This window comes from Notolepis coatsorum, assembly GCF_963971535.1.
Source record: "Notolepis coatsorum genome assembly, chromosome: 19".
Taxonomy (NCBI): domain Eukaryota; kingdom Metazoa; phylum Chordata; class Actinopteri; order Aulopiformes; family Paralepididae; genus Notolepis; species Notolepis coatsorum.
The window spans coordinates 12135285-12161451 of record NC_140183.1 but is presented as its reverse complement, the minus strand read 5'-3'; the positions used below and the strand labels follow the sequence as shown (position 1 = coordinate 12161451).

At 46.9% G+C, this 26167-nt stretch overlaps 1 long non-coding RNA gene across 1 annotated transcript; it reads right to left on the bottom strand.

The window, feature by feature from the left end:
• Positions 1–11028: 11028 nt before the first annotated feature.
• LOC311246189 lies at positions 11029–25944 on the bottom strand. Its single transcript, XR_014620785.1, has 3 exons — positions 25808–25944; positions 14453–14630; positions 11029–11157 (listed from the first exon to the last, which is right to left on the bottom strand). It is a non-coding gene; the product is annotated as an uncharacterized lncRNA (long non-coding RNA).
• Between the last annotated feature and the right edge of the window lie 223 nt (positions 25945–26167).

Sequence of the window (26167 nt, the reverse complement as noted above, 5' to 3'; positions counted from 1 at the left end):
ATTTATTTCAGATTATTAATCTGATATTCAATATACATTATTCGTTCATTTCCAATTAATACAATCTGTATGAATTAACCTCTTAAGCCGTAGCCATATTTTCAGAAAATCTTCCTAAAAGTACATACCCAAGTAAATCTGTAGTCATTAAGACCTGTTGGGGAGGATTTCTTTGGTACCGGGATTATAGTAGACACCTTGAAACAGGCAGGGACCACGGATTCCGCCAGGGATAGATTAAATATGGTGGTGAACACTGGGGCTAGCTGGTTAGCACAGGACTTAAGTATCCGTCCTGTTATCCCATCTGGGCCAGCTGCCTTTCTGGTGTTCACCCGCATAGATGCTCTTCTCGCACTGTGTTCCGTCAATGAGAGAGTGCCCCTGCCCCCCCTCGGATGCCCCCCCCCCCCCTCCGCGACAGCTGGCGCGTCAGTGACGTCACTAGCCGGTGAGCTAGCGTCGCTACTGCCTGCGCCAAACCGAGCGTAAAAGGAGTTGAGCTGGTCCGTGAGAGAGGCGTCGGCACTCCCGATTGAGGGGGCGCTGACTTTGTAGTCAGTTATCGTCCTTAGCCCTCGCCATAAGCCTTGTGTCATTCTGTGCCATTTGTGTCTCCATTTTGTCAGCGTATGACCTCTTAGCAAGCTTTACAACCTTGCGCAGAGTATAGACTGTTGCCCTGTCCATGTTTCCTGTCTCTCTGCCCAGGTTATAAGCAGTGGTGAGAGTTCTCAGAGCTGCTCTGATAGTACTGTCAACCCACGGTTTCTGATTCGGGTAGACCCGCACCTTTTTCGTGGGGACGATACGATCAGCTAACAACCACATCCGCGAACTCGCTGACGCTACTGGAGCTTGTCTGAAACATACCCCAGTCGACGTCATCAAGTGCGTCCTGTAACGCTGTCTGATTGGTCGGACCACTTCTTTACCTCACGTGACACGACAGCGTCTTGTGATCTCTGCCTGTAAGCCGGATAGAGAAAGATGGAGTCGTGATCCGACGTATTTCCCCCCCTGGTGGAACTTTCTTCAGATTCGCCTGGTTGAAGTCGCCAGCTATAATCATGGCTGCGTCCGGATGTTTGATTTGGTGGATGTTGAGATGCCCCTGTAGCTCCGCCAGGGCCCCGACGGTATTCCCTTGGGGAGGGATATACAACGCAGTCATGATAATGGCGGTGAATTCTCGGGGGAGATGAAACGGTCGACATCGAATGGAAAGGTGTTCGAGATCCGGGGAGCATGAACTGGAGAGTATCTTAATCTCCTTTGGGCTAGTCCAGCCGTTGTTTGTGAGGAGACAGACACCCCCTCCAGAGCCCTTCCCGGAGGCTGCTGCGCGATCTGCTTGGAAGACGGTGAAGGAGTCGGAGGGAGAGGCGCTATGATCCGGAGTCGCTGGTTTCAGCCATGTCTCTGTGAAGCACATGATGTTGTAGTCTCTCACCGGCTGATGTCAAATCTACATGGTTACCCAAGCCTCCTATAGGAACTTATAGATGTGGTCACTGCAAACAATGTGATGGAAAGATCGAAAGGGTTTACCCACCCAGTTACCAAACAGACATATACATCTAACAGCTTCATTAATTGTCAAACTACACATGTTATTTATATACTGTCCTGTTCTAAATGTGACTCTTTTTATGTTGGTCGTACGAAACGCCGCCTACTTGATCGACTGGCTGATCATAAATATGCTATTAAAACAAACAATATGGATTATGCGATGGCTAAACATCTTCAAGATGCTCACCAAAGTGCCTCTGTTTTGTTTACAGCTATCGGCATTGACAGTGTTCCGCTCACTTCTAGGGGAGGAGATAGACGGAGAACATTAAACCAGAAAGAAAGCCGCTGGATCGATAGACTACAGGCCTCACTCCCAGGTTTAAAATGACTCCATAGACATGGTGTCATTTCTATAGGCTAAGTAAGTTACCGTAATTGCCGGACTATAAGCCGCACCTGAATATAAGCCGCACCAGCTAGATATAGAACGAAAAATATATGTGTACATATCAGTGGAGGTTATTGCATGACAACTAGTGAGGCAGTACTTCACTAGTAATATATTTTGTATTATTATTATTTTTTTTTATTAGAAATGTTTTCCTCTGTGAAAAAAACAATGCCAGTGAATAATTTTTTCTTCAAAAATGTCCCAAGTGACAGCTCTGAGCTCTCTGACCTGGCCTGATCCCATAACAGTAACACATAATGGCCAGCTGTCAATCAGTCACTGCAAAAAGATTGCACGGGTTGGGCTTAAGAATATAATTATCCAATCAAAATAGGGTATTTGAGTTTAAAAAAGGTGGGTAGTGAGGTTAGGCGCACTTGATTGATAGGCATTCACGCCGTGCCACATTGTATTGACAAACTTAAGATCCAATCAGAGATTGGCGCCAGCTAATGAGACGGCTAGGGCGGAAGCGTCAACACGACTCTTTGTACAGGAATCGGAGGTAGTATAAGGAGTTTGGGGGAGGATTCGCGAAACATGTGTTTACCTGTGGCCAGGGAGAACCGGGAGTTGCATTGAAACCTACCAAGCAACCCCAGATAGACCCCCACGACCAAGGTTATCGGACTACTAGGTCAGACGGGCCTACTTAGTCTCGCTCTGAGAAGACGAATGGAGACCTTTTTCATCCGAAAATATCGAAGGATGGATTTAATTTACAAGTGATCAGATGGGAGGGAGTCTATATACGAGTGGAGAATTATCCAGCGCCTTTCCTACAGAGATATTATTATTATTATCATTATTATAGGGGCACTTATTATACAAGTATTATTTATCATCTGGTGCCACCTAGTGGGCGTTTACTGCAACTGTAGGACGCCAGGGGATTGAGATATGGACAGGTGAGGCTGATTCAGTGTCTCTGTGACGCACTATTTAAGAAACACACGTAGCCATATGCCTGTAAGGTGAAAAGCCCTGTGGGCGAACTGACTGGCCAACGGTACGTTGCATTGTATGCGCCGTTTATATTCGTAATTATCCTTTCATATATATATATAGTTACTAATTGATGCCGTTTATTTCCTTTCCTTTGTATAGGTAAATAATCTGACTACTAACCGATGCTAACTGCTACTACTGCTGGCTAACTGCTAAACAAGTACTACTATCTACAGACTTAAGCTGCTACCAGCTACCAGCTAATCGCTTGCTTGATTGACCACCAGGTGATGAGGGCATGACAGTGATCCAAATAACGGAATGTTTGGACATGGAGTCCCAATAAATGAACATTCTTGCAAAGTCCGAATTGTTTCTTTTGGTTCAATTTATAAGTCGTTCGCCTACACCCTTCCAATGGGGACATTTAGTTGACTCATTGACTGAGACCGCTAGATAATTGGACAATTATTTACCGTACGCGCCCCGCTACGAGACGGGACGGACGGAACGCAGAAGGAAGTGCCCGCGTGAGATACCATCTCAGCGTCAAGGTGGAACCAGGACGGAGTGGATACACACGACGGGGCACATCGAGAGGACGCAGTCAGCTCAAGGGAAGTGATAACGTTGATGTTGACTGCTTACTGGGTTGGAATCGCCGTATTCCGCCCACATGATGACTGCTTGAAGTGGTGGAGTCGCCGAATTCCATCCAATGCTAACTGCTAACACCGCTAGCCATCCAAAATGCTAACTGCTAAGACACTGCTAGCCGCCGATGCTAACGCTGTTAGCCTACCAATGCTAGACGCTGTTAGCCAACCAATGCTAACACTGCTAGCTGCCAATGCTTAACGCTAGCCATTAGCCAACCAATGCTAATACTGCTAGCCACCAATGCTAATGCTGTTAGCCAAAGACTGCTAACATTGCTAGCCACGAATGCTAACGTTGCTAGCCAAAGACTGCTAACATTGCTAGCTGCCAATGCTTAATGCTAGCTATTAGCCAACCAATGCTAATACTGCTAGCCACCAATGCTAACGCTGTTAGCCAAAGACTGCTAACATTGCTAGCTGCCAATGCTTAATGCTAGCCATTAGCCAACCAATGCTAATACTGCTAGCCACCAATGCTAACGCTGTTAGCCAAAGACTGCTAACCTTACTAGCCAAAGAATGCTAACACTGCTGGCCACCAATGCTAGCTAATGAACATCATCATTGACACCCATGCCTTGGCTGTGTTGAATCAAGCAACTACGTTGTTGCTCCAAACGCTGTGAACATTATCATTGACATCCTATGCCTTGGCCGTGTTGAACCAAGCAACTACGTTGTTGCTCCAAACGTTGTGAACATTATCATTGACACCCATGCCTTGGCTGAGTTGAACCAAGCAACTACGTTGTTGCTCCAAACACTGTGAAAATTATCATTGACACCCTATGCCTTGGTTGTGTTGAACTAAGCAACTACATTGTTGCTCCAAACGCTGTGAACATTATCATTGACACCCTATGCCTTGGCTGTGTTGAACTAAGCAACTACATTGTTGCCCCAAACGCTGTGAACATTATCATTGACACCCTATGCCTTGGTTGTGTTGAACCAAGCAACTACTTTTTTGCTCCAAACGCTGTGAACATTATCATTGACACCCTATGCCTTGGCTGTGTTGAACTAAGCAACTACATTGTTGCTCCAAACGCTGTGAACATTATCATTGACACCCCTATGCCTTGGCTGTGTTGAACGGTGCAGATACATTGTTGCTCCAAACGCTGTGAACATTATCATTGACACCCCTATGCCTTGGATGTGTTGAATGGTGTAAATACGTTGTTGCTCCAGACGCCGTAAACTATACTATGAATGGATTAACCAAAGGCTGAAACGGTGCTCATTTACTCTATCCTATTTGCTCACTCTCATTGTGGCCATTACCAGGTTTTCAGTGAGTGAAGAAGCTACGTTGATCCACTATACGGTCCCGTCATTATCTCCTGCTTGGAGCAGTGTCATTGTAATCACTCTGCTACACGCCAACTATACAAACTGTGCTTCTGACTGTTAACCTCATTGTTTACTACTGCCTGCGACCAGCGACTCAGCCGCAAGAGAAGCTCCAGTTGGGGCAACGGCTGACTGGGACAAGATGGAAGGTGTGGATGTGGAAGAGCTAAAGAAGAGGCGTACTGCGGCGCAAACAGCTTTCACAAGGAGAGCTAACCAGGTAGCTGACAATGTTGACACCGCATCGCCAGCGGAGCTGGTCAACGACAAGAAAGCTCTTCAAGTAGAGTTTGCTAAGCTCGTTGACACGACGGGAGACTATGTTGGAGCTTTGGAGGAGGCCGACGGAGCCGCACATGCTACCGTGATAGCCAACGCCACAGCAAAGAAAGACGCAAGCAAGCAGAGGAAAACGGCACTGGAGAAGAAGATCTTCTCGGAGGTATGGTCCCGCTTCGTTCAGCCAGAGTTAGGCCCCCTTGAAGTGGAGTTCAAGGAGGCCTTGGAAGAGACAAAGAGACTCAGCACCCAATGGGCACCCAAAGACAAAAGAGCGTTGGAGGGGAACAAATTGGAGAGGAGACTCAACGCCTTCGAACAGATGGTGAGAGTGGAGATACTTTCTTCCAACTCCCAACATAGCTGAATTGGGGAAGCGGTACAGGCACCTAGACGAGGAAAGAGCAGCACTAATGGACAGGTGGTCGACCCTCCTAGAGCCTGGAGGAAAGGGTGGCGTTGAGCTGGACGACGAGGATGAAGAGGAGGAAAAGGTACACGACGTTGAAAGGGATGGCGACGTAACCAGCCCACCTGGCGTCGCCAGGGACGCTCCTCAACATGCCACTGAAGCTGACCCCTCCCCGTCCTCCGACGATAAAGGGGCGGTCGCTCATGCCCATTCACCTCCCCAGTGTAACAGCGGTCAAGCAGAGGGCGCTTATGGAAGCCCTCCCTTGCCTCCCGGCAGCCGTGAGGAGGCCTCCAACGCCGTCCATCTCCAGTATGGAGTAGGGACCGCAGGAAGTGGGCCTCTCCATCATGTTGGAAGGCAATCACCCCCACGGGTAAGACAACCCAGCAGGGAACCCCGTTTAAGTTCATCCGTCACCATCTATATTCATGCCGACCCCACTGACACGCCTCAGTCACGAGGTGACCGCGCCACGTCACCAGGTGATGAGGGCGCAACGCAGGAAGGTCTCACTCACCACAGAGACCACCAGGGGGCCCGACCTAGGATCAAGCTCGCCGCCATCAATCTACCCAAATTCTGTGGAGACAGAAGGACCTATTGGCGCTGGCGGGATAACTGGGAGGACCTCCAGGCGCTGGCAGAACCCTCAGGTTTACCAGTGTGTAAACTGTATCACCTACTGGACAGTGTGGAAGAGCCACTGAGGAAGAAGCTTGGGCTGGATCGCTGCAGAACCGCGGATGACATCTTCAGGCTCCTAGACAACCGCTTTGGGGACAGGAGCGTGACCGCGAGCCTGATCCTCAAGGACCTGGAAGAAGTGCCTGCAGTGCGAAGCAACCAGCCTAGGCCGATGATAGACCTGGTCCAGGCAGTGGAAACCGCACTGTATGACCTGAAGGACCTTGGAATGGAGGATGTTATCAAGAACCACTTAACTGTCGCCGCCATAGAGAGGAAGCTGCCTATAGGCATGAGAGAGAAGTGGATCTCCTACGAGCGTGACCCCGCAAATGGCGTCACGCCCAGAAGCTACTTCGACAGGCTCTTGTCATTCCTGAAAGGACAGGAAAGGATCCTCGAGAGGCTAGCACAGCTGGAGATCGGAACCACCCACGCTGGCGATAGACCAACCCAGCGTGAGATGCTGAGCGACAGAGGTAGTGAAAGACAGTCATTTACCAGAACAACAGTGAGTGATGTCAGGAGGGAGTCCCAGAGGGACCCGTGCACCATGTGTGGAGACAAAGCACATGGGAGACTTTACTTCTGCCCGGCCTTCAAGAAGGCTTCATTGACGGAGAAGAGAGCCCAGGTGAAAAAGGCAGGGATGTGTGCCAAATGTCTCGATTATCACGGGGTTGACAGCGGGTGCAGGGAGAGATTCTTCTGCCATGAGGAAGAGTGTGTGGAAGAGGACGGCCCTGTCGAGCATCATTTCCTCCTCTGCCCCAAGACGCAAGGGAGGAGTGAAGCAACCGAGGAGCCGCGAGCTAGGAGAGGACCCCAAGGCCTGACAGAGAAGCAGGAGGAAGTCATCGCTGAGTTTGCGCTCCAAATGGAAGCATTCAAAAAGGCCTTCACGAACAAAACAACCTCCAAAGTGTGCGCCAGCAAGAGCCTGTTGGACAAAAGCGGCATAAAAGAATACCCAGTCCTCATGATGCTCATGGATGTCACAACAAGAGGAGGAGACTGTGTTGGAGCATTGATGGACCTCGCCTCCGACACCAACTATATCACTCACAGAGCCGCCAAGAGACTCGGGTTGACCGGCGAGCCAATCACACTGGTCGTGTACGGTGTTGGGAAGATGGCAGTCAAAGTCGATACCAAGAGGTATGTGGTGGCAATCAAGGTATGGACCCCGAAGGGGACCTCAAGGTGCCATGAGATGCTCTGCTATGGCCTTGAGGACATTGCCAAGGTGGACCGAGTGGTGGACTCTGAGCAGCTGGAGCTGTTCTTCCCACGTGTCCAGCCAGGAGAACTGAGCCGGCCCGAGACCATCGACCTGCTCATCAGCGCCCGGGAAGGTCGCTTAGTCCCACAAAGAGTGGGGAGAGTCGGTGATCTGGTGCTGTGGGACGGCCCGCTGGGCAAGACTGTGAGTGGTGCGCATCCAGACCTCTTTGAGGGGGTAGAGTTGACGGCACGCCAATCATTAACCCACTTTGCGCACTCCATGGGGACGAAGGCCGTCGAAGTGAAGAAGCACCTCGCGGTAGACCTGACCGAGAGTGGCCGCCCGCCTGGTGCGAAGGAGCAACCAGCATCACTCCCTAACGACCATACAATCTCACAGTCAGCACTCCTGAGAACGGAGAAAGCCTCAGGAGGGACCTCGCATGGCGTTGAGCCTACACCAGACAGGCCCGGTCTGGTCAAGGTGGGAGGCGTAACGCCACAGAAGCCAAACCAAAGACACTGGTCCAAAAGCGCCTCGAGAGGGACCCCAAGTGGAAAGGAGCCTACACCAGGCAGACCCGGTCTGGTCAAGGTGGGAGGCACAGCGCCGCGGAGGCGAGACCAAAGACACTGGCCCAAAAGTACCTCAAGAGGGGCCTCAAGTGCAAGGAAGCCCACACCAGGCAGGCCCGGTCCTGCAAAATGGGATGCATTGACGGGCAAGGAACTCCAAAACACGTCCGATGAACTATGCCTGGCTGGGCAGGAAGGAGAAGTCCACAGGGCCAACCACAAGGGCGTTGCTGAAACCCTCTCACAATTGAGGAACAATGACCGAGTCAAGGACGTCGAAAGTCGCCTGTTTCTGGCACAAAGAGAAGGACGTCGAAAGTCGCCTGTTTCTGGCACAAAGAAGGACGTCGAAAGTCGCCTGTTTCTGGCACAAAGGACGTCGAAAGTCGCCTGTTTCTGGCACAAAGAAGGACGTCGAAAGTCGCCCGTTTCTGGCGCAATTGAGGACGCCGAGGATTGCCTGTTTCTGGCACGATTGAGGATGTCGTGGAGTGCCTGTTTCTGGCACGACTGAGGACGTCGAGAATCGCCTGTTGCCGACATAACTTATGTAGTTTTCACGGACGCCGTTGAGGAGGGGAGGAACCACTGTAGATAGAACGAGAGTTGTATCTTTTCTTTTGTTTCCCTTTAAATATAAGAACAATTTGTATGGTTTGGGTAGTTTTCTGAGCCCTTACGGCCAGAATACTAGGTGGGAGGTGGAGAATTATCCAGCGCCTTTCCTACAGAGATATTATTATTATTATCATTATTATAGGGGCACTTATTATACAAGTATTATTTATCATCTGGTGCCACCTAGTGGGCGTTTACTGCAACTGTAGGACGCCAGGGGATTGAGATATGGACAGGTGAGGCTGATTCAGCGTCTCTGTGACGCACTATTTAAGAAACACACATAGCCATATGCCTGTAAGGTGAAAAGCCCTGTGGGCGAACTGACTGGCCAACGGTACGTTGCATTGTATGCGCAGTTTATATTCGTAATTATCCTTTCATATATATATCTAGTTACTAATTGATGCCGTTTATTTCCTTTCCTTTGTATAGGTAAATAATCTGACTACTAACCGATGCTAACTGCTACTACTGCTGGCTAACTGCTAAACAAGTACTACTATCTACAGACTTAAGCTGCTACCAGCTACCAGCTAATCGCTTGCTTGATTGACCACCAGGTGATGAGGGCATGACAGTGATCCAAATAACGGAATGTTTGGACATGGAGTCCCAATAAATGAACATTCTTGCAAAGTCCGAATTGTTTCTTTTGGTTCGCCTACACCCTTCCAATGGGGACATTTAGTTGACTCATTGACTGAGACCGCTAGATAATTGGACAACGAGGGACACTATTTCCTCGTAAGAAGTAAGTCGTCAATGGTGAGTGAATTTTAGTAGCTTTAGTAGTAGTAATATTTAGTAGCTGTGTGGGGCGGGCCTGTGTTGATTATGAATGAATTGGCCCGCTGTGGCCTTGCGTGTGTAATGCAGGACCTCTTTAGGGGGTCTTTATTCGGCATGCAACGAACTGGACATGTAATTGGAGCGGCGCACACACACACCGGGATGCGTCTAGTTTATTACCAACCGGTTCATGCGTTTTGCTAATCTGATTGGCCACCGACGTTTCTGGTCATGTGACATGTGTGCCCAATCGTGTGGCGCGCCCATTTCCGCCTCGACCAGCAGCAAACTACCTAACGCCTAGTTTATCACTGATTAAGCTTAGGCGACTTTCGAAGTTGGTTAAGGTTAGAGTTTGGAATCAGGGCTGGCGTTCTATCGCCCTGCTCTAAGACAAACTCTAAACTTAACCAACTTCGAAAGAGTGCCTAAGCTTAACCGGCAAAAGAACTTGCCGTCACATGATTTTGTGCGACGAGGAACATCAGTAGCCAATCAGAGCGCAAAACGCGAACGCAGAAGCATGAACCGGTTGGTAAAAAACTAGACGCCACCGGGATACACACACACACGCATTGTCTTTCCTCAGTCGCCGATGCGATTGAGTCTCGCGGCGCACGTGAGTGTGTGTTGGCGACGCGCGCCGTGGTTATTGATATTAAATTGGAGCCTGTGTTGATTAATTGGCTGTGGGTCCGCTGTGGCCTGGCCTCTGTGTGTGTGCACGCGCGTGTCGGTCATTTCCTATAGTGCTGAGTGATGTGAATGTAATGTCCTAACCCAACCCCCTCCAATGTACAGTAAATGACCTAACCCAAGAATACACAAGACCCTCTTGTGAGGGACCAGATTGGGAGACAGTAAGATATTGGTGAAAGAAAAATTGCATGTGTGTTTGAAACAGTGAGGGTGAGAAATGGTCTGATGATCTGGCTGTAAACAAATAGTTTTTGATTAGCCTTCTTGACTAAGCTATTGATGTGATGTTTGTAAGTGAGGCGTGTGTGTCAAGAGTTACTCCAAGGTATTTTACTAGTGCCTGTTGTCTTTAACTGTAGTGTCTGTCTGCTGTCTTCAAAACCACACTGTGTCTGTACTTCTTTATTAATTTTTTTTTTATCTCTCCCGTCCTCCCCAATATTTTTAACTCACAGCCACCACTGACACACACATTGGGGGATGTTTTAAAAATATTATTTAACATATAATATAATAATGATACAAACTGTATATTAATAATAATAAAGCTGCCTTGGACTTCAACTTTTTTTTATAACTATAGAATATCAGGCCTATAAATTACCTTATTATGGCCAAGTCATACATCTATGGATCGGGCCAAATCTCCTCTTTCCAATGGCAGAGTTCAATCTAGATTTAGTACCACCAGGCTTGTAGAAGTGGAGCAATCTTCCTTTTACTTGGGTATGTACTTTTAGGCAAATTTAGAGAGTCTGGCTTGAGGTTAAAGTCATAATGTTTACAGATTAAAGTGAACATTTCCATACTTGTTTCCATGCAGTCCAAACCGCTCTGCTCCTGGTCCAGCTGTGGCGGTTTCATGCAGTCCACCAAACAGACAGTTCTCTCCAACCAAGGTGTGAGAGGCTAGGGGTGGTCATATTCAGACCAGTCTTTGGGGAAAGTAAGGAAAGAAATATCAGTACATTGTACATTCATCCTAACAAACAAAAGGTCTAACTTTTCAGTTGAAATTCATCAGGAACACAGAAAGCCAAGCAAGAACCATCAGTCCTTAACCAGCTATACAGGTAGCTCTATTTTCCTAGGCTAACAAATTGGAAAGGAAGGAAAATCCTGACAGGAAGATTTTCATAAGAACTGAAAAACACATGTGTGTATATATAGACAGATGCACTGCTATAGTTCTGATCTATGAATATAAGCCTATGATATTGCATTTAATTTGATGGCCAAAACATCCGATTGGTTATTGATGCAGGCAGCTGTTGTTTTTGTCTTCAAAGTGGTGTTTCCAGGGTCTTGTGGAAAAACTAAGAACACGTCCTCGTCAGAAAGTACACTAAATTAAATGAAAATAAATGCTAAATGCAATACTGTGGCCATCCACAGAAGATTGAAAAATAATTGTTTGGTAAACTGTAAATAATACAACTTTACCATGGACTCCTAAACCAAGCTAAACTAGGATAATGTATGTCAGATAAACAGATGAGAAACACTGCTAAGCTAACGTTAGTTCTGGATTTTGCTAATGAAAGGCTAATATCTGAGGCTGCCGCGGCTAATAACTAGGGATGCACGATAATTATCGGGTCGATATCAGCAATTATGACGTCATCCCAATAAACCAGATACAATTATTGATAGCTCCGATAATATATAATATATTTTTGTTAAAAAAATGCGTGTGGGTGGATTGGGATGAAGGGCGTTTGTTTTTACTGTAGGCTCCTCCCGTTTTGCCAGTACTGTGGTAAGACTGATAGCGTGTGGTTTAGGAAGAGGGAGTTTTTCACAAATCCAGCGCTCGCTTTCTCATGCCTGGCTGTGACGTAGTCATGTAACTTTCAGAAGCAGCACGGATAGGAAACAAACATGGCGTCAGTAGTGTGGGAATTTTTCAAAGTTTCAGAGGAAAACAGTTCGCGTGCTATTTGTAACAAATGCAGAAGTTCCACAAGGAGGGAAAAGGGCAACAAGCTATAACACATCAAACATAATAAGTCACCTGCAACATGACCACGGCTACGATAGTGTGTTAAAAGCCAGCTAAAGCTGCTGCGAATCCAAAGCCAGCTGCAAAGGAACCGGCGGGGCTTGTACCCATTGACGAGGCGTTTGCTAAATTAAAGAAGTTTGACAGAAATGACCTCAAGCGATCTCTAACTTGATCACAGAAATGATGGCACTTGACGACCAGCCCTTTCCCCTCGTTGAAGACAAAGGATTCTGTCTGCTACTTCGTCCTTTAGAGCCCAGGTTCATAATTCCAAGCCGCCGTCACTTTGCAGAGGAGTGTTTACAGGCCAAGTATGATGAGATCGCCTTACTCCTTCATACTCCGATAGACAACGATGCACGGCACGTAAGTTTCACCACGGACATATGGACCTGTGATGTTAACCCTGTCAGCATGCTAGGTCTAACGGCGCAGTGGCTGGACAAAGATTTCAAACTGTACAGAGCGGTTGCATTCTCAGGAACTACCAGTTTCACACACTGCCACACACACATATATGATCCGTTTGGCTTTTGTAGCTATGCTTCAGAAATGGAACATAACGAAAGAGATGGTCCATGTTGTCCAAGGCTTAAGAGACAATGCACGTAACATGGCAAAGGCTATGGAGGATTACAATGTTGATAGCTTGGGCTGCATGGCCCACACCTTACAGCTGGCTGTGAACGAGGCTGTGCTGAGCCAAAGAGCTGTGATTGACTGTGTTGCCATCGGTCGGAAGATTGGACACTTTAAGCACTCCCAAGTAGCGACCACCCGCCTGGAAGAGTTAATGGTGGCCCTGAAAATAACAAAATCACGACTCCAACAGAGACGTGGCCACACGTTGGAACAGTACATTCTACATGCTCCAGAGTCTGGTGAAGCAGAAGCAAGCTATCGCAGCTTATGCTGTAGAATACAAAACATCTTGACCATCCTCGATCCGTGTGAACAGATGACTAGAAATATTAGCAAAGCTACAGCCACTACTGTAGACGTGATCCCCTCCATTCAAGCCCTAACACGCCTGCTAAAACAAACCGTCCCAACAGACCACGGAGTGAAAACTACAAAGGAGACCCTGTTAAAAGCAATCCAAAGGCGTTTTGGTGACATCGAGGAAAAGCCCATGTATTATCTCTCCACGATATTGGACCCGAGGTACAAGGACCGCTACTTCAGCCGTGCATCAAAACGTCAAGCTACAGAAATGCTGCGGGAACAGCTGCACAAAATCGAGACAGACACCCCCGGCCCCCAGTCAGACGAGCCACCGGCAAAGAGGACCAGGGAAGACGAGAACAACAACAACTCGCTCTTGGGAATGTTTGAGGCAATCATGGAAGAAAACACAGATACTGCAACTGAACAGGACGACAGCAGAGTGGATGCGGACGTAAGTGTATATTTTATTTTAATGTTTTATGAACACTGTATAACTTGTGTTATGGAACCGGTAGAACGTCATCATAATTAGATCCCGTTCTTCTGTGCTTTTGTTTTTACTGTTAGCTCCAGTCCTATCTGTTGGAGCCCACGCTGAGCCGTTGCCCGCTGGAATACTGGAGTAGCAGCCAGTCCTGTTACGAGCGCCTGGCCCAACTTGCTCGTACATTTCTGTCAGCGCCTTGCACTAGCGCTGACTCTGAGCGTTTGTTTTCTGCTGCTGGACACGTGATGACGAGCAAAGGAACCGACTCGAATGCGAGAAGGCAGAGATGCTAATCTTCATAAAAAAAATCTCCCACTATTCCAATCAGAATTTAAAAAACAGTAGAAGAGTTACCAAAAAAATAACAATACAGGGTCAAACGTGAATCTATCTGTCTCTCTCCCTCTCTCCCCCCTCTCTCTCCCCCCCCTCTCTCTCTGAGAAAAAAACAAAAACTATTGAAAGTTTGAAACCTCAATGCTTTAGTAGTTTAGTGGAAAAAAAGGGTTCACTCACTGTAATTTATATGGATTATTTATAAGGCAAGCCATTAATCCTTTGTTCTGTAAAATGACTGTTTGTTACTGTGTGGAACTTGTTTCTTGTTTTTGATACTGTGAGGAATGCACTTTTCAGTTTGTATACTTTGTTTACATAGAGACATATCTGACTGTCCGATTTTACCTGCCAGTATTGAATTTGAATCCCAGGCTTATGCAAAGATTTGCAACAGTTCTAGAGGCCTTTTGTGCAATGCCACGAAAACAATCTAATAAATAATTGTACTTACAGATGGTGTCCACAGTCTGATCCGTCTTCAGAAGCAGGTTTTGATCCAGATGGTTTCCAGTAGAAAGTCTTGGTCCAGTAGACAATGTGTTCTGCCACAGAGAGGCGTTCAAGTCAACCAGCAGACTATCCCGTCTTTATGGTTGAATGAGTACTTCAGTCTGGAAAACAGCCCTGTTCTTATACAAGAGAGACAAGAGTTGAGCATTTAGCTGCTTGGAACTGATTGGCCAATCAGAACAACAATAGACACCTCCTCCATCAAACTGATATTTCCTCTCTGATCATCTTGGAAGACATCACTTTGTACAATCACTATGTATCCAATGTACAGTATCTGCACTTGCATATTTTTTATTTGATTTGTACCTATTGTACTTTAATTATTTAAATCCCCTCTCTCTTAAAACATACTGGGTTATCACTTAACCCAATTTTTTTTTTTAATATTGAAAATAGAATAAAGTTGCCATATTTCAGGTTCCAAATCAGACATAATCCTCAGTGGGACTTTTAATTATGTGCCTTTATGAATGTATTGATTTGATTTATTCCATGGTATTTGTTAAACATTGAGTCTCAGAATAAAAATGAAATCAAAGAGACTATTGCTCAAGTTTAACGTGGGAAACAAGAATCAACATTGACCATCAGTTAGCTGGTGACTGAAACTGGGACTCTAGGTGTGAAAGAAAGGACTCTACGCTGGTGTTTCTCCAGACCTCTCCTGGCAGAGCCTGAGGTGTGGCCAGACAATAACAACCCCTTCAAATCCCATTAAATTCTAACCCACACACCTGAGAAACGTGCATTACCAAGCAGGGCTCTTTTGCTTAGAGGTTACAGATTATACTGTGAATCTGCTGCATGATGTATTGAAAACTGGTCAACTTTAGTTAAAATACTGGGCAGTTGCCTGCAATGTCATTGTGGTAGTATCTTTCATTGTACAAATAAACTATTGAGTCTCAGAATACAAATGAAATCAAAGAGACTAGTGCTCAAGTTTAACATGGGAAACAAGAATCAACATTGTATTATTGACCATCAGTTAGCTGGTGACTGAAACTGTGATTCTTGGATTATGCCACCAGATTACAAACACATTTGTCAGGTCAGGATATTGTTTTACAGGTGTGATTTCAAGATTTGCAAAACATCAAATGTTGACATGGTGTATTTTATATTGGTTAATGTAATTCATAATATATTTCTAATGACTCTGCACCCCAGTGCCCCTCCCTTCCTACCCCCAAACCATTTAGACATGAAACTATACAGTGACAATGGAAATACCAGAGCCAATGGCCCAGTCATATTAATAAGCATTTGTATAGCAAGTGAGATACAGTGGCCACATCCACCTCATGATAGATTTGCAATTGAAAAGTCAATGGGCCTCATTCAACAATACTCTCTTATTATTTTTCTTATATTCTTGCTTACCCGTCTGTTAAGAGAACAATAAGAAAAGCCACGCCACATTCATCAAGCCGTTCTTAAAGTCCAAATCGCTAGGTTATGACTATAACCAAGTTCTGTTAGTTAGAGGTGACGCTTGGCATCACTACTGCACTCGCTCGCGTACGTGCACGCGCACTGAATAAACCACAAATGTACCTCTAATACCAGTATTAGTCTGACCACACCCCTCATCAGCTTACCTTCATAAGCAGGTGTGTGGTCACCTGCTCTCCTCCTTCCCAAGCTTTCACCACAAGGTGAGGTCAAGGGCTGCAGCGGCCGTCTGATGCCAAGCGTCACCTCTAACTAACAGAACTTGGTTATAGTCATAACCTAGCGTTCTGTGCCGTTAGAGGCTCTGCTTGGCATCACTACTGCACAAGGGGAGGCCAAGCGGAGCCGCTGGCTGACAAATACACCCCGCTGACAGTCCCCCAAAAACCATCAGAACAGGGAGGGCCGAGCCCCCCCGACCCCCCCTAATGGAGGGTATCCCCCATATTAGGGGCTTCACGGGAAGGCGACGGACCCGACCGTGCGAAGAGGCACTCAAGCAACTCAACGCACAGGGTGAGCAGACCGTGGCTTGACCCCACGACTACACACACGCACAACCCGCATGCCACCCGGGAACGAACGGAGGAACAACCTCGTTACTGCCCCCAGAATCACGGGGTCAAGGGCAAACCCAACCCCGTGGCAAGGCCGTAGCAGCGGAGCGCGAAGGAAGACCCAGACCCACCAAAAGGACTGGACTCCCTGGAATGGGGGCCCGGAGAAGTCCATGATGCCAGCATCAAGACCCCACCAGGTGGGCACGTAGTGCCCCGCCCCCCACATCGCCAGCGTATTCGGACAAAGGCCCCCCAGTTACTGCACCTGGTAATCCCAGGCGGTATCCCAACCAAGTACTAACCAGGCCAGAACCTGCTTAGCTTCCGAGATCGGACGAGATCGGGCGTGTTCAGGTCGGTATGGCCGTAAGCCGAGCGGGCCCCGTCCCCCCAATAGTACACCGCCTGGCACACTGACCCTGCAGAACAGACAGTCAGCATGGCCGTAAGCACACAAAAAAGGTTAACCAACGGAAGCAGGCAGCGCACCGGGGAAAAACCAGGCAACAGGCTGTTAACCCTAGCCTGGAGACTGCGGACGAGACAGGCGCCAGAGGGGACAGCTGAACACAGCCGCACCGGCGGAAGGGGCGTATGCTGGCGTTGTTGCAAGCCTCCATTTAAAAACCCCCACCCAGAGGGGTCGAGGCAGAGAAGGCTGACACGATTGGCAGACGTCATGAAAGTGCAGGGGCACCCTCAACCGGTGAACCCGGGAGTTGACACTGCACCAACACACCAGGGAATCAACCACCTCGGTGTTACCCAATGCGGTGGTTGTTCCTATAACCCCTCAAGAAAAAAAAAAAAAAAAAAGAAAACTCCAAAACACACCTGCGGGTATACACCGGCTATACCGCAGTACAAGTGTTTCAGTTTTCAAAAAGGGTTAACCCAGGCCTACGGGTCGCAAACATCACTTCGGACCGGGCCTGGCGGTACGGGAAGCACAGGGTCACCAGAGGAGGTTAAAAAACCACCCCCACAGGCCCCTCTTCGCCATGCGTGAGAGAGGAGCGAAAAAATAATGGAGAACCAGCCCCTAAGCACACCGTACTTGGTATTCCCAGGCGGTCTCCCAACCAAGTACTAACCAGGACCAACCTGTGTAGCGGCCGAGATCCGACGAGATCGAGCGTGTACAGAATGGCATGGCTGTAAGCCATGACGACAGTGCTGAGTAAAAACATACCCAACCAGGGCCTCCATAGCGCTTAACCCTGTGACACCCAGACCGACCTGGCATTTTTCCCCCTGAAAAAAGCCCAAGTCCCTCAGGGTACCAGAACAGCAGATCTGCATCCCCGGCGGACAACGGGTTCAACTGATCTGGACCAGCGTGACCAGAACCAGTCCCGTGCCCTAACCACGCCGACATGCCTACTCCAGGAGAAGGGCAGATATGCGTGTCGATCTTAACATGAAAAGAAGGCGCCACCCAGACGTTCGGGCGAAACCGCGCCTGGTGGCCCACCCCAAGGGCGTGAGACCCCTCCACATATGTTCAGATCCATCCCGTCATCATCCCCCAGACATGAACGAGAATCCGTCGACAACCCACCCAGGTCATGGGATGTGGTCGTCGGAAGAGGAAAAACCCCCATCTCAGTTGCTTTATAAAAACGCTGTTTCAACCACAAGCAACCAAGGCGTGCCAGTCAATCGCCTGTTTACAGCGAGCTAGCACTATACGTGCGTCGGGACACACCCCCATCAATGAACAGGCTATTTAGACCTGTCATTGAATCCCCAAGGCGCCCAGGGGAACGACAAGAGGGGTGTGACACTCCCTAACTCCAACACTTCTGGAATAGAAAGAAGGAAGCATCAACAGTATGTATCCCAGTCTACACAGCCGGGGTAAAAAATGTTCACATTTTTACATCCCACCACCCTCCCATAGGAAGGAGACGGGGATCCCCAGAGAGACTTCCCACGCGAGCTGTACAGATTGAAAAGAATATATTGCACCTTGAGCCATGTAAAAAACTGGTTTTAGGGTCTCCGGGGAAGAGGCACTGAACCCATACACACTCAATAAACGAATTGAATCGAATACACATACAATAGAAAAGGACCCTTCTAGAGGGTCCACTCACTTTGACAATCTGAGGAGGAAGGCTCTGTACTCTGATGGAGGCTCCCTCACATGGAAGGAGTCCGAACTCACAGAAGGCCCGAATAGGCGCTTGGTGAGGAGGAGCCCTGACCACCCCCCCTGAAAACAGATCCATCACATGGACCTGAACAGCACACGGAAGTCCTACCAACAGAGACGCGCACGGTGACGTACTCTATGGCGGGGGAATTCCTGCGGTGCACACGCCCAATATACCAGGCCGTGGGACCAGGAACTCGCTCCCCCCCCCCCCCCCCCGTAACGTGCCGAACCGCCACGTGACGGGAACCTTGAAGGACAGGGGGTGTACCCCTGACCGACAGAACAATGGGGAGAGGAAAGGTTACCAGTTCACCCCTTTACGACCCCACACCCATGATACGATGTAATGACAAAAAGAGAATATGACAGTCATAGTCAGCTCTATGAAGCGTTTCACAGCTCCACACAGCGCATGAGCTAACCTGCTATCTGATTCTTACTAAGGAAAAACACAGAATAGAGAGGGCTCTAAGAACCCCGGTCCAACATACACATGTGCTTCTGTGGCCAGTACAACCCAGTTGTAGGTCACATGACACACACAACCCATCATCACCTACAAAAAATGGCAAAAACACTCAACAGAGGAACGCCGTTTTTTTCACAATGAGAGAATACATCATTCTCGATTAGTATCGGCCACAGGCCTTGCTAAGCACACATGACAGCAACCAAACCAATTTCTTTTTAGGAAATAAGTTTCTCCAGCAGATTTAGCACAACCTCAGCAATCAAGCTAAGAGTTACATCGTATCCCTACCACACAAAAGACACAATTAGTGCACAACATGTCTGATAGGAGGATGAAAAAGTCCCCAGGGAACCGGGGGGGAAAAACACAATCCTCCTATTTTACCCTCAATACGGCCAGTTAAAACAGGAAAACCTGTTAATATGTGAACACACTGTTCATTGTCATTACAGTCTGAGAAAGAACATTCTTTTACTCACTTGTCACCAAGCATAGCTTCATAGGTTAGTTACCTTAGTTGTGAGTACACGGTACATATAAACACCATGATGTTTCTCACACAACAACCAGATCATTACATCCCGATTTGCACGGAGAAGCTAACTGCCAGTGACAAAAACAGCTCACACATAACCCGCAACGTATCCTAAATGCATTGCAACAACACATACAATACATTTAGCAAAGTAAAACCAGAAGACGTGTTATGAGGTCTGGTCAACCCCGTTCCTACCCGGAACGCAGATCAGCGAAGTGCAGTCACAGACACCGTAGGAACACAGCCGCTCCTGTGTTGTCCGAACTGGGCAGCCGTCCTGGCTCAGGGCAGGGTCGACGAAACATCCCCTGTCAAGGATGACGTCGTGGTCAAGAGTGTAAAACATGTTAAAATCAAAGCACGTTCAACAGAATAGCATCAAGCTAACGGCCGCTCCAACCGTTCGGGTGCCACTGCTTCTGCTCGCGAGACGCCGAGCTAACGACGCACGCGATCAGAAGCGAGCTCACGGCGGCGCGTGAGAGGCTAAGCTACCCCGCGCCAGCCATGGCCTATAGCAGCAAGCTAACGTTACCTAGCGACCACGACATGCTAGCCACGCAGCTAACAGCTGCCTGGCTAACAACAGCTGACTGGCTAACCGCAAGCTATGAACATGTAACAATGACATAACACTCACCCAGACAGGCCGCCGTTCTGAACCTCTCCTCACTTTTTAAGAGAAAGAGAAAACAAGATGTCAACACCGCTTCACAACGGTGATTTTACCACACCCGACGGAATCAGCACAGTACCAACTGGCCTGTGTAGCTGACTTTGAACATGAATCTGCCGCTATCGCACATTCATGCCCATATCCCCTCGTGAAGGAATACTCTCATTTGGATATGAAAGATGGGGCCTTAACACGGTGACAGAGAGAATCCACTCGTCCAGAACACACAGGGATCACCAGTGTCAATGGTCGCGGCCCACTAGTTAAAACTATAATGGTCTTCAGACCAAGGCCTCCTGTCGCCTAGGTGGCTGAACAAAGGACCCTAGCCTGGGGCCGGTTTCCATAAACTTTGTCAAGTAGCCCCCATAGCACTAACAGACAAGTGGAGCCTGCCAGCAAACACTACTCACCCAACCTGGAACGCACCGCTTCTCACAACAGCGGCATGTCCGACAGTTCAGCTGTGGCCTGACAGGTTTCACCCCAACAAACACAGCAAGGAACTGCAGTTGAGAAGCATGCAGCGGCGTGCTCCCAATACGAAAACCGGTGGAGGGTTTTTAGAATGATCATCATCTTCTAGACACTCCAGTACGAAGACAATATCGCCGTATTTCCTCGAAAATAGTGAGAGAGAAAATAAAGATATGATGTCAACGTATCTCCTTCCTTGTAAACAAAAAAATCTTTCTTCCCTTAACAACACGCCAAGTGGGGTACTACCGAGGCACTTTCTTGTGGTGAAAGCGAGAAGGAGGAGAGCAGGTGACCACACACCTGCTTATGAAGGTAAGCTGATGAGGGGTGTGGTCAGACTAATACTGGTATTAGAGGTACATTTGTGGTTTATTCAGTGCGCGTGCACGTACGCGAGCGAGTGCAGTAGTGATGCCAAGCAGAGCCTCTAACGGCACAGAACTGTTCTTACCCACCAACGCCAAACAGGTTAACGGTCTTTATTAGTATTTTGCGCTGTCCAGTAGTGTTGTCAAAAATATCGAAAAATCGATACATATCGATTCTGAATATTTAAAACGGTTTCAATACTCATTTCCCGAAAAATCGATTATTAATTATTCATAAAAAAGAAAAAGAAATTGGTATTGTATAAAGAAGTTGCATTGTTCATTTCAATACCTGTAATTGTACAGTAGTCCACACACATGTGCATTCAGTTAAGTCGGAATATGACTGTAATACAAACAGTTCAGTTTGTCAGGTACATGCAACACAGATTACAGTGTTTACATCTGTCTGCTTGAGAAAATACCATGTTCTGCAATAAAAATGATTGAAGTGAGATGAAGTTATTTTTAAATGTGTGATCTAAAGATAAACAAAGGGTTTTAAAAGTGTTATATTTATCTTCTCTTATAGTACCAGAGAGAAGCTGAGGAGAATCAACCAGCAACTAAAGCAAAATGCATTAAAAAAATTATTGAACCTTTTTCCCTGTGGTATCGAAAATGGTATCGAATATCGATACTTTTCAAGGTATCGTATCAAAGTTCGAAATTCCAGTATCGTGACAACACTACTGCCCAGTGCCCAGGCAACAATGGTCTTTAGGGAGTGGTTGATATCCAACATCACCGTGTACAAGTCCGTCAGCCTGACGCGTATTTCCCCCATAACACGTGTTGTGTCTTCTTGGTTCGACAGTGCGTTAAATTAGTTCGTTTTAGACCTCTGTGAACAATCTCGCTCGTTTCTCAGAGTTCACTCGGCTTAGTCCATTTTTCCACATCCCATGGGTGTGTTTCATTACCATATATGGATAATCATGCACGAGCATAGACGGTAAGAACAAGGTATTTATCAATACGGAGTGTGCATAGGACCCGTGTACGCACGGTTGATAAATCCCGATTTTTCTGTGCGTAGAAACATTCTAAATTCCTTGTGTAGGAATGAAAATAGAACACTTTCTACGCATTATTGATAAATGAGGGCCCAGGTTCATAATTCCAAGCCGCCGTCACTTTGCAGAGGAGTATTTACAAGCCAAGTATGATGAGATCGCCTTACTCCTTCATACTCTGATCGACAACGATGCACGGCACGTAAGTTTCACCACGCACATATGGACCTGTGATGTTAACCCCGTCAGCATGCTAGGTCTGACGGCGCAGTGGCTGGACAAAGATTTCAAACTGTACAGAGCGGTGTTGCATTCTCAGGAACTACCAGGTTCACACACTGCCGATATGATCCGTTTGGCTTTTGTAGCTATGCTTCAGAAATGGAACATAACGAAAGAGATGGTCCATGTTAGGGGTGGACGGTATAAACGGTATAAGAGCTTGCTGAGGCAGGGCTCTACAGTGTGACCATTTCACTCACAAAATAGATATGTGCGAACTGGAAAAATTATTTAGGAGCACAGAGGCTTTGCGTAGGGGGCGTGTCAACGTGCAATTGTCATTTCATAATAGACACGGAACAGAGCGGACCTTCAATTCTAGAAGCGAACAAGCTCTTCAGCCCTGCGTTGCACACAGCTGTGTGACAACTTATCTCGCGAGTCGTGCAGTTTCTATGTGTAATGTAAACTCTGCGACGGGTCCAATCGTCTAACATGCTTTGCATCTGCTCCATTCTGGAATGCCCGCTTCGCGCTAAAACCTTATGTAATGTTAACTGTTGATGTAGCCTCAGAAAGCTAACGTTAGCTCCACTCCTAGCAGCCTGTGTTGATGTAGCCTCAGCAAGCCAACCATTGGGGGTGGGGGAGACAGGGGGCTGCCAACGTTAGCTCCACTATAGCAGCAGCCCCCTCCCTCCCACTCCGTCTCCCCCACCCCCCTCTCTCTCTGCTAACAATCCTGATTAGATTCTTAAACCTATTTCATTAAAAAGGAAGATATTGATGGACATTAGCTATAGTATAGCTCAGCAGCTGTAACAGAATAATTTTATTATTTACGTTTTAAGTTAAGTTAAACGACAAAAAAAGCCAGCGGTGGACCGACATAACAAACACTGTTTACTTGTGTAATGACATGGTTCCTTTTCAAACTGTCGATCGAAAGGGCTTTAAAGACATGGCCAAAGCACTGGATCCAAGATACGCGTTACGCTACCTGCCTGCAGACACTTGAGAAAAGGTTTTGCATTTTTCTATTGCAGTTTTGCACAATAAATGTTCTTAAAATACCTCTGTACTATGTGAAATATGTCCTAGTAATACAAGAGTACAGTAATAGCTGCCATACCAGCGTTTACCCCTTCAGAAGCATTTATATAGACATTTTAAGATAAGTTAATATACCGTGATATATACCGTTACCGTTTATGCTTCAAATTATACCGTGATATACATTTTAGACCATACCGTCCAGCCCTAGTCCATGTTGTCCTAAGAGACAACGCACGTAACATGGCAAAGGCTATGGAGGATTACAATGTTGATAGCCTGGGCTGCATGGCCCACACCTTACAGCTGGCTGTGAACGAGGCTGTGCTGAGCCAAAGAGCTGTGATTGACTGATTGAATTTGCATACAGGAAGAGTGTAGGAGTCAACGATTGTATTTTTCTAGTGCCTTCAATACAATCCAGCCACATATCCTAGCAAACAAAAATATCCAGTTTAAACTGCATAACTCAACCAGCACCTGGTGCATGAAATATCTTGTTCCTCTGCCTCAGTTTGTTAGGCTGGATGATATAGTATCAGATGCCATCTGGACACAAACTGGAGCCCCTCAGGGAACAGTTTTGGCTCCCTTCCTCTTTGTTCTTTATACTGCGGACTAGGGCTGTCACTAACGACTATTTTGTTAACGATTAATCAGTTGATTATTTTATCGATTAGTTGATTAATCATTAATTTACCCCAAAAATCTATTTCAATTGAATATTTCAAAATGTTTAATGTGTATCCTCCTTTTTAGCTTTAGATTTAAAAAAGACCAACCAGAGATTATTACCGGCCATAAATAGCTTCCATGAATTATTATATGTATTGTGTGTTATCTCTCCACTCCACGCTATGGTAGTGCTTGTGCCAGCACAGGAGATACGATACGATACAAATGTATTTTTTATATATAGACTATATACATATTTAAATCAATATCTTCCTTTTGAATCAAATAGGCTCAGGAATCAGGATTGTTAAAGCTAATTAGCCTAATCCATGTGAAAAAGAGTAGCATATAGTAAATGTATGCACACACACACACGAGAGGGAGAATAGCTTATAGGAGACTTAATGTCTGATGTTACAATATATTTGCTAATGAAGTGAAATATTTATTATCATCAACTATGAAGTTAGTTTTTATAGTGTACATTTTTGCTACTTCAATGATCATCATCATTGAACGTACAGAGAGAGAAAGAGAGAGGGAGACCTCCCCTTTCCTCACTATAAGAACTCCATGAAACTGATTTAACCTCGACTGGCATATAGTAATGGCGAAGATATAAAGCATGTTAAAGACGCAATTATTGGACCCGTTGCTCGCGGAGTTTACATAGAAACAGCACGACTCCCAAGATGAGTTATCACAGGCTGTAGAACGCAGGGCTTAAGAGCTCCCAAGCTGCTTCTAAACTGTAAAGTGTGGGTATCCGGCTCAGCCCCTCGCTTCCAGCTGGAGCGAAACACGGAAGCTATGTGACTGTCGAGTCCTGGCTCTAGGCAGAATCACGAATAGTGGTCTAAGAGAAGTTAATTCTATTTGAACGTGATTCACTGTGCATTAGTTAGATTACACGTTTCGCATGTTATGACTTTGAACGTCTGCCATTTCCAACGCAAAAGGCACATACAATTAACAATACGCCGCGTCGATCATGAATATGCAAATCGACTACATTTACTCGTCGACCAGGTCGATGAATGGTGACGGCCCTACTGCGGACTGCAGACACAGCGAGGCCATGTGCCATATACAGACATTCTCAGATGATACGGCTCTGATCTGTCTCATCAACAAAGGCGATGACCAAGCCTATAAAAAGGAGATTGACTTGATTGATTTGTCCACTGGTGTGATGCCAATTTTTTAGAACTTAATATCAAAAAGACCAAAGAGTTAGTCATCAACTTCAGTAGGAAGACAGTGAATGTCTCTCCTGTCATCATTAGGGGGCAGAAATGGAGATAGTCCAGTTCTATAGGTATCTTGGTGTCCACCTGATACCAAGAGACAGTGGCTCGAGAGGTAGAGCAGTCGTCTGGCAATCCGGAGGTTCCCGGTTCGACTCCCGCTCCTCCCGGGCAGCGTGTCGAAGTGGCCTTGAGCAAGACACTTAACCCCTAATTGCTCCCGATGAGCAGGTTGGCACCTTGCATGGTTGCCTCCGCCGTCGGTGTGTGAATGTGTGAGTGAATGTGTGAGTGAATGGGTAAAAATGTGAGTAACAAATTGTAAAGCGATTTGGATAAAAGCGCTATATAAAAAAAAGCAGCCATTTACCTGGACAGCAAGCTGGACTGGAAGAAGAACACAGATTTGAGGAAGCTTAGATCCTTTGATATCAGCAGGTCACTTCTTCATGTGTTCTACCAAGGTATCCTTGCTGCTAGTGTCCTGTTTTATGCTGTGCTCTGCTGGGGGGGGGGGGGGGGGGGGGGGGGGCAGCATCACGGACAGACAACGTATAAATTAAATCATTAAAAATGCTGGCTCAGTGATTGGCCTCCCTCCTGATTCCTTGGAGATCATTATTGCCAAGCGAACTAGGACTAAATTGAACACCAATTTTTTGAAGGCCACCCTCTGTACAATATATTTGATGCTCTGCGAAGCTCATTTAGCGATAGGTTTCTGATGCCT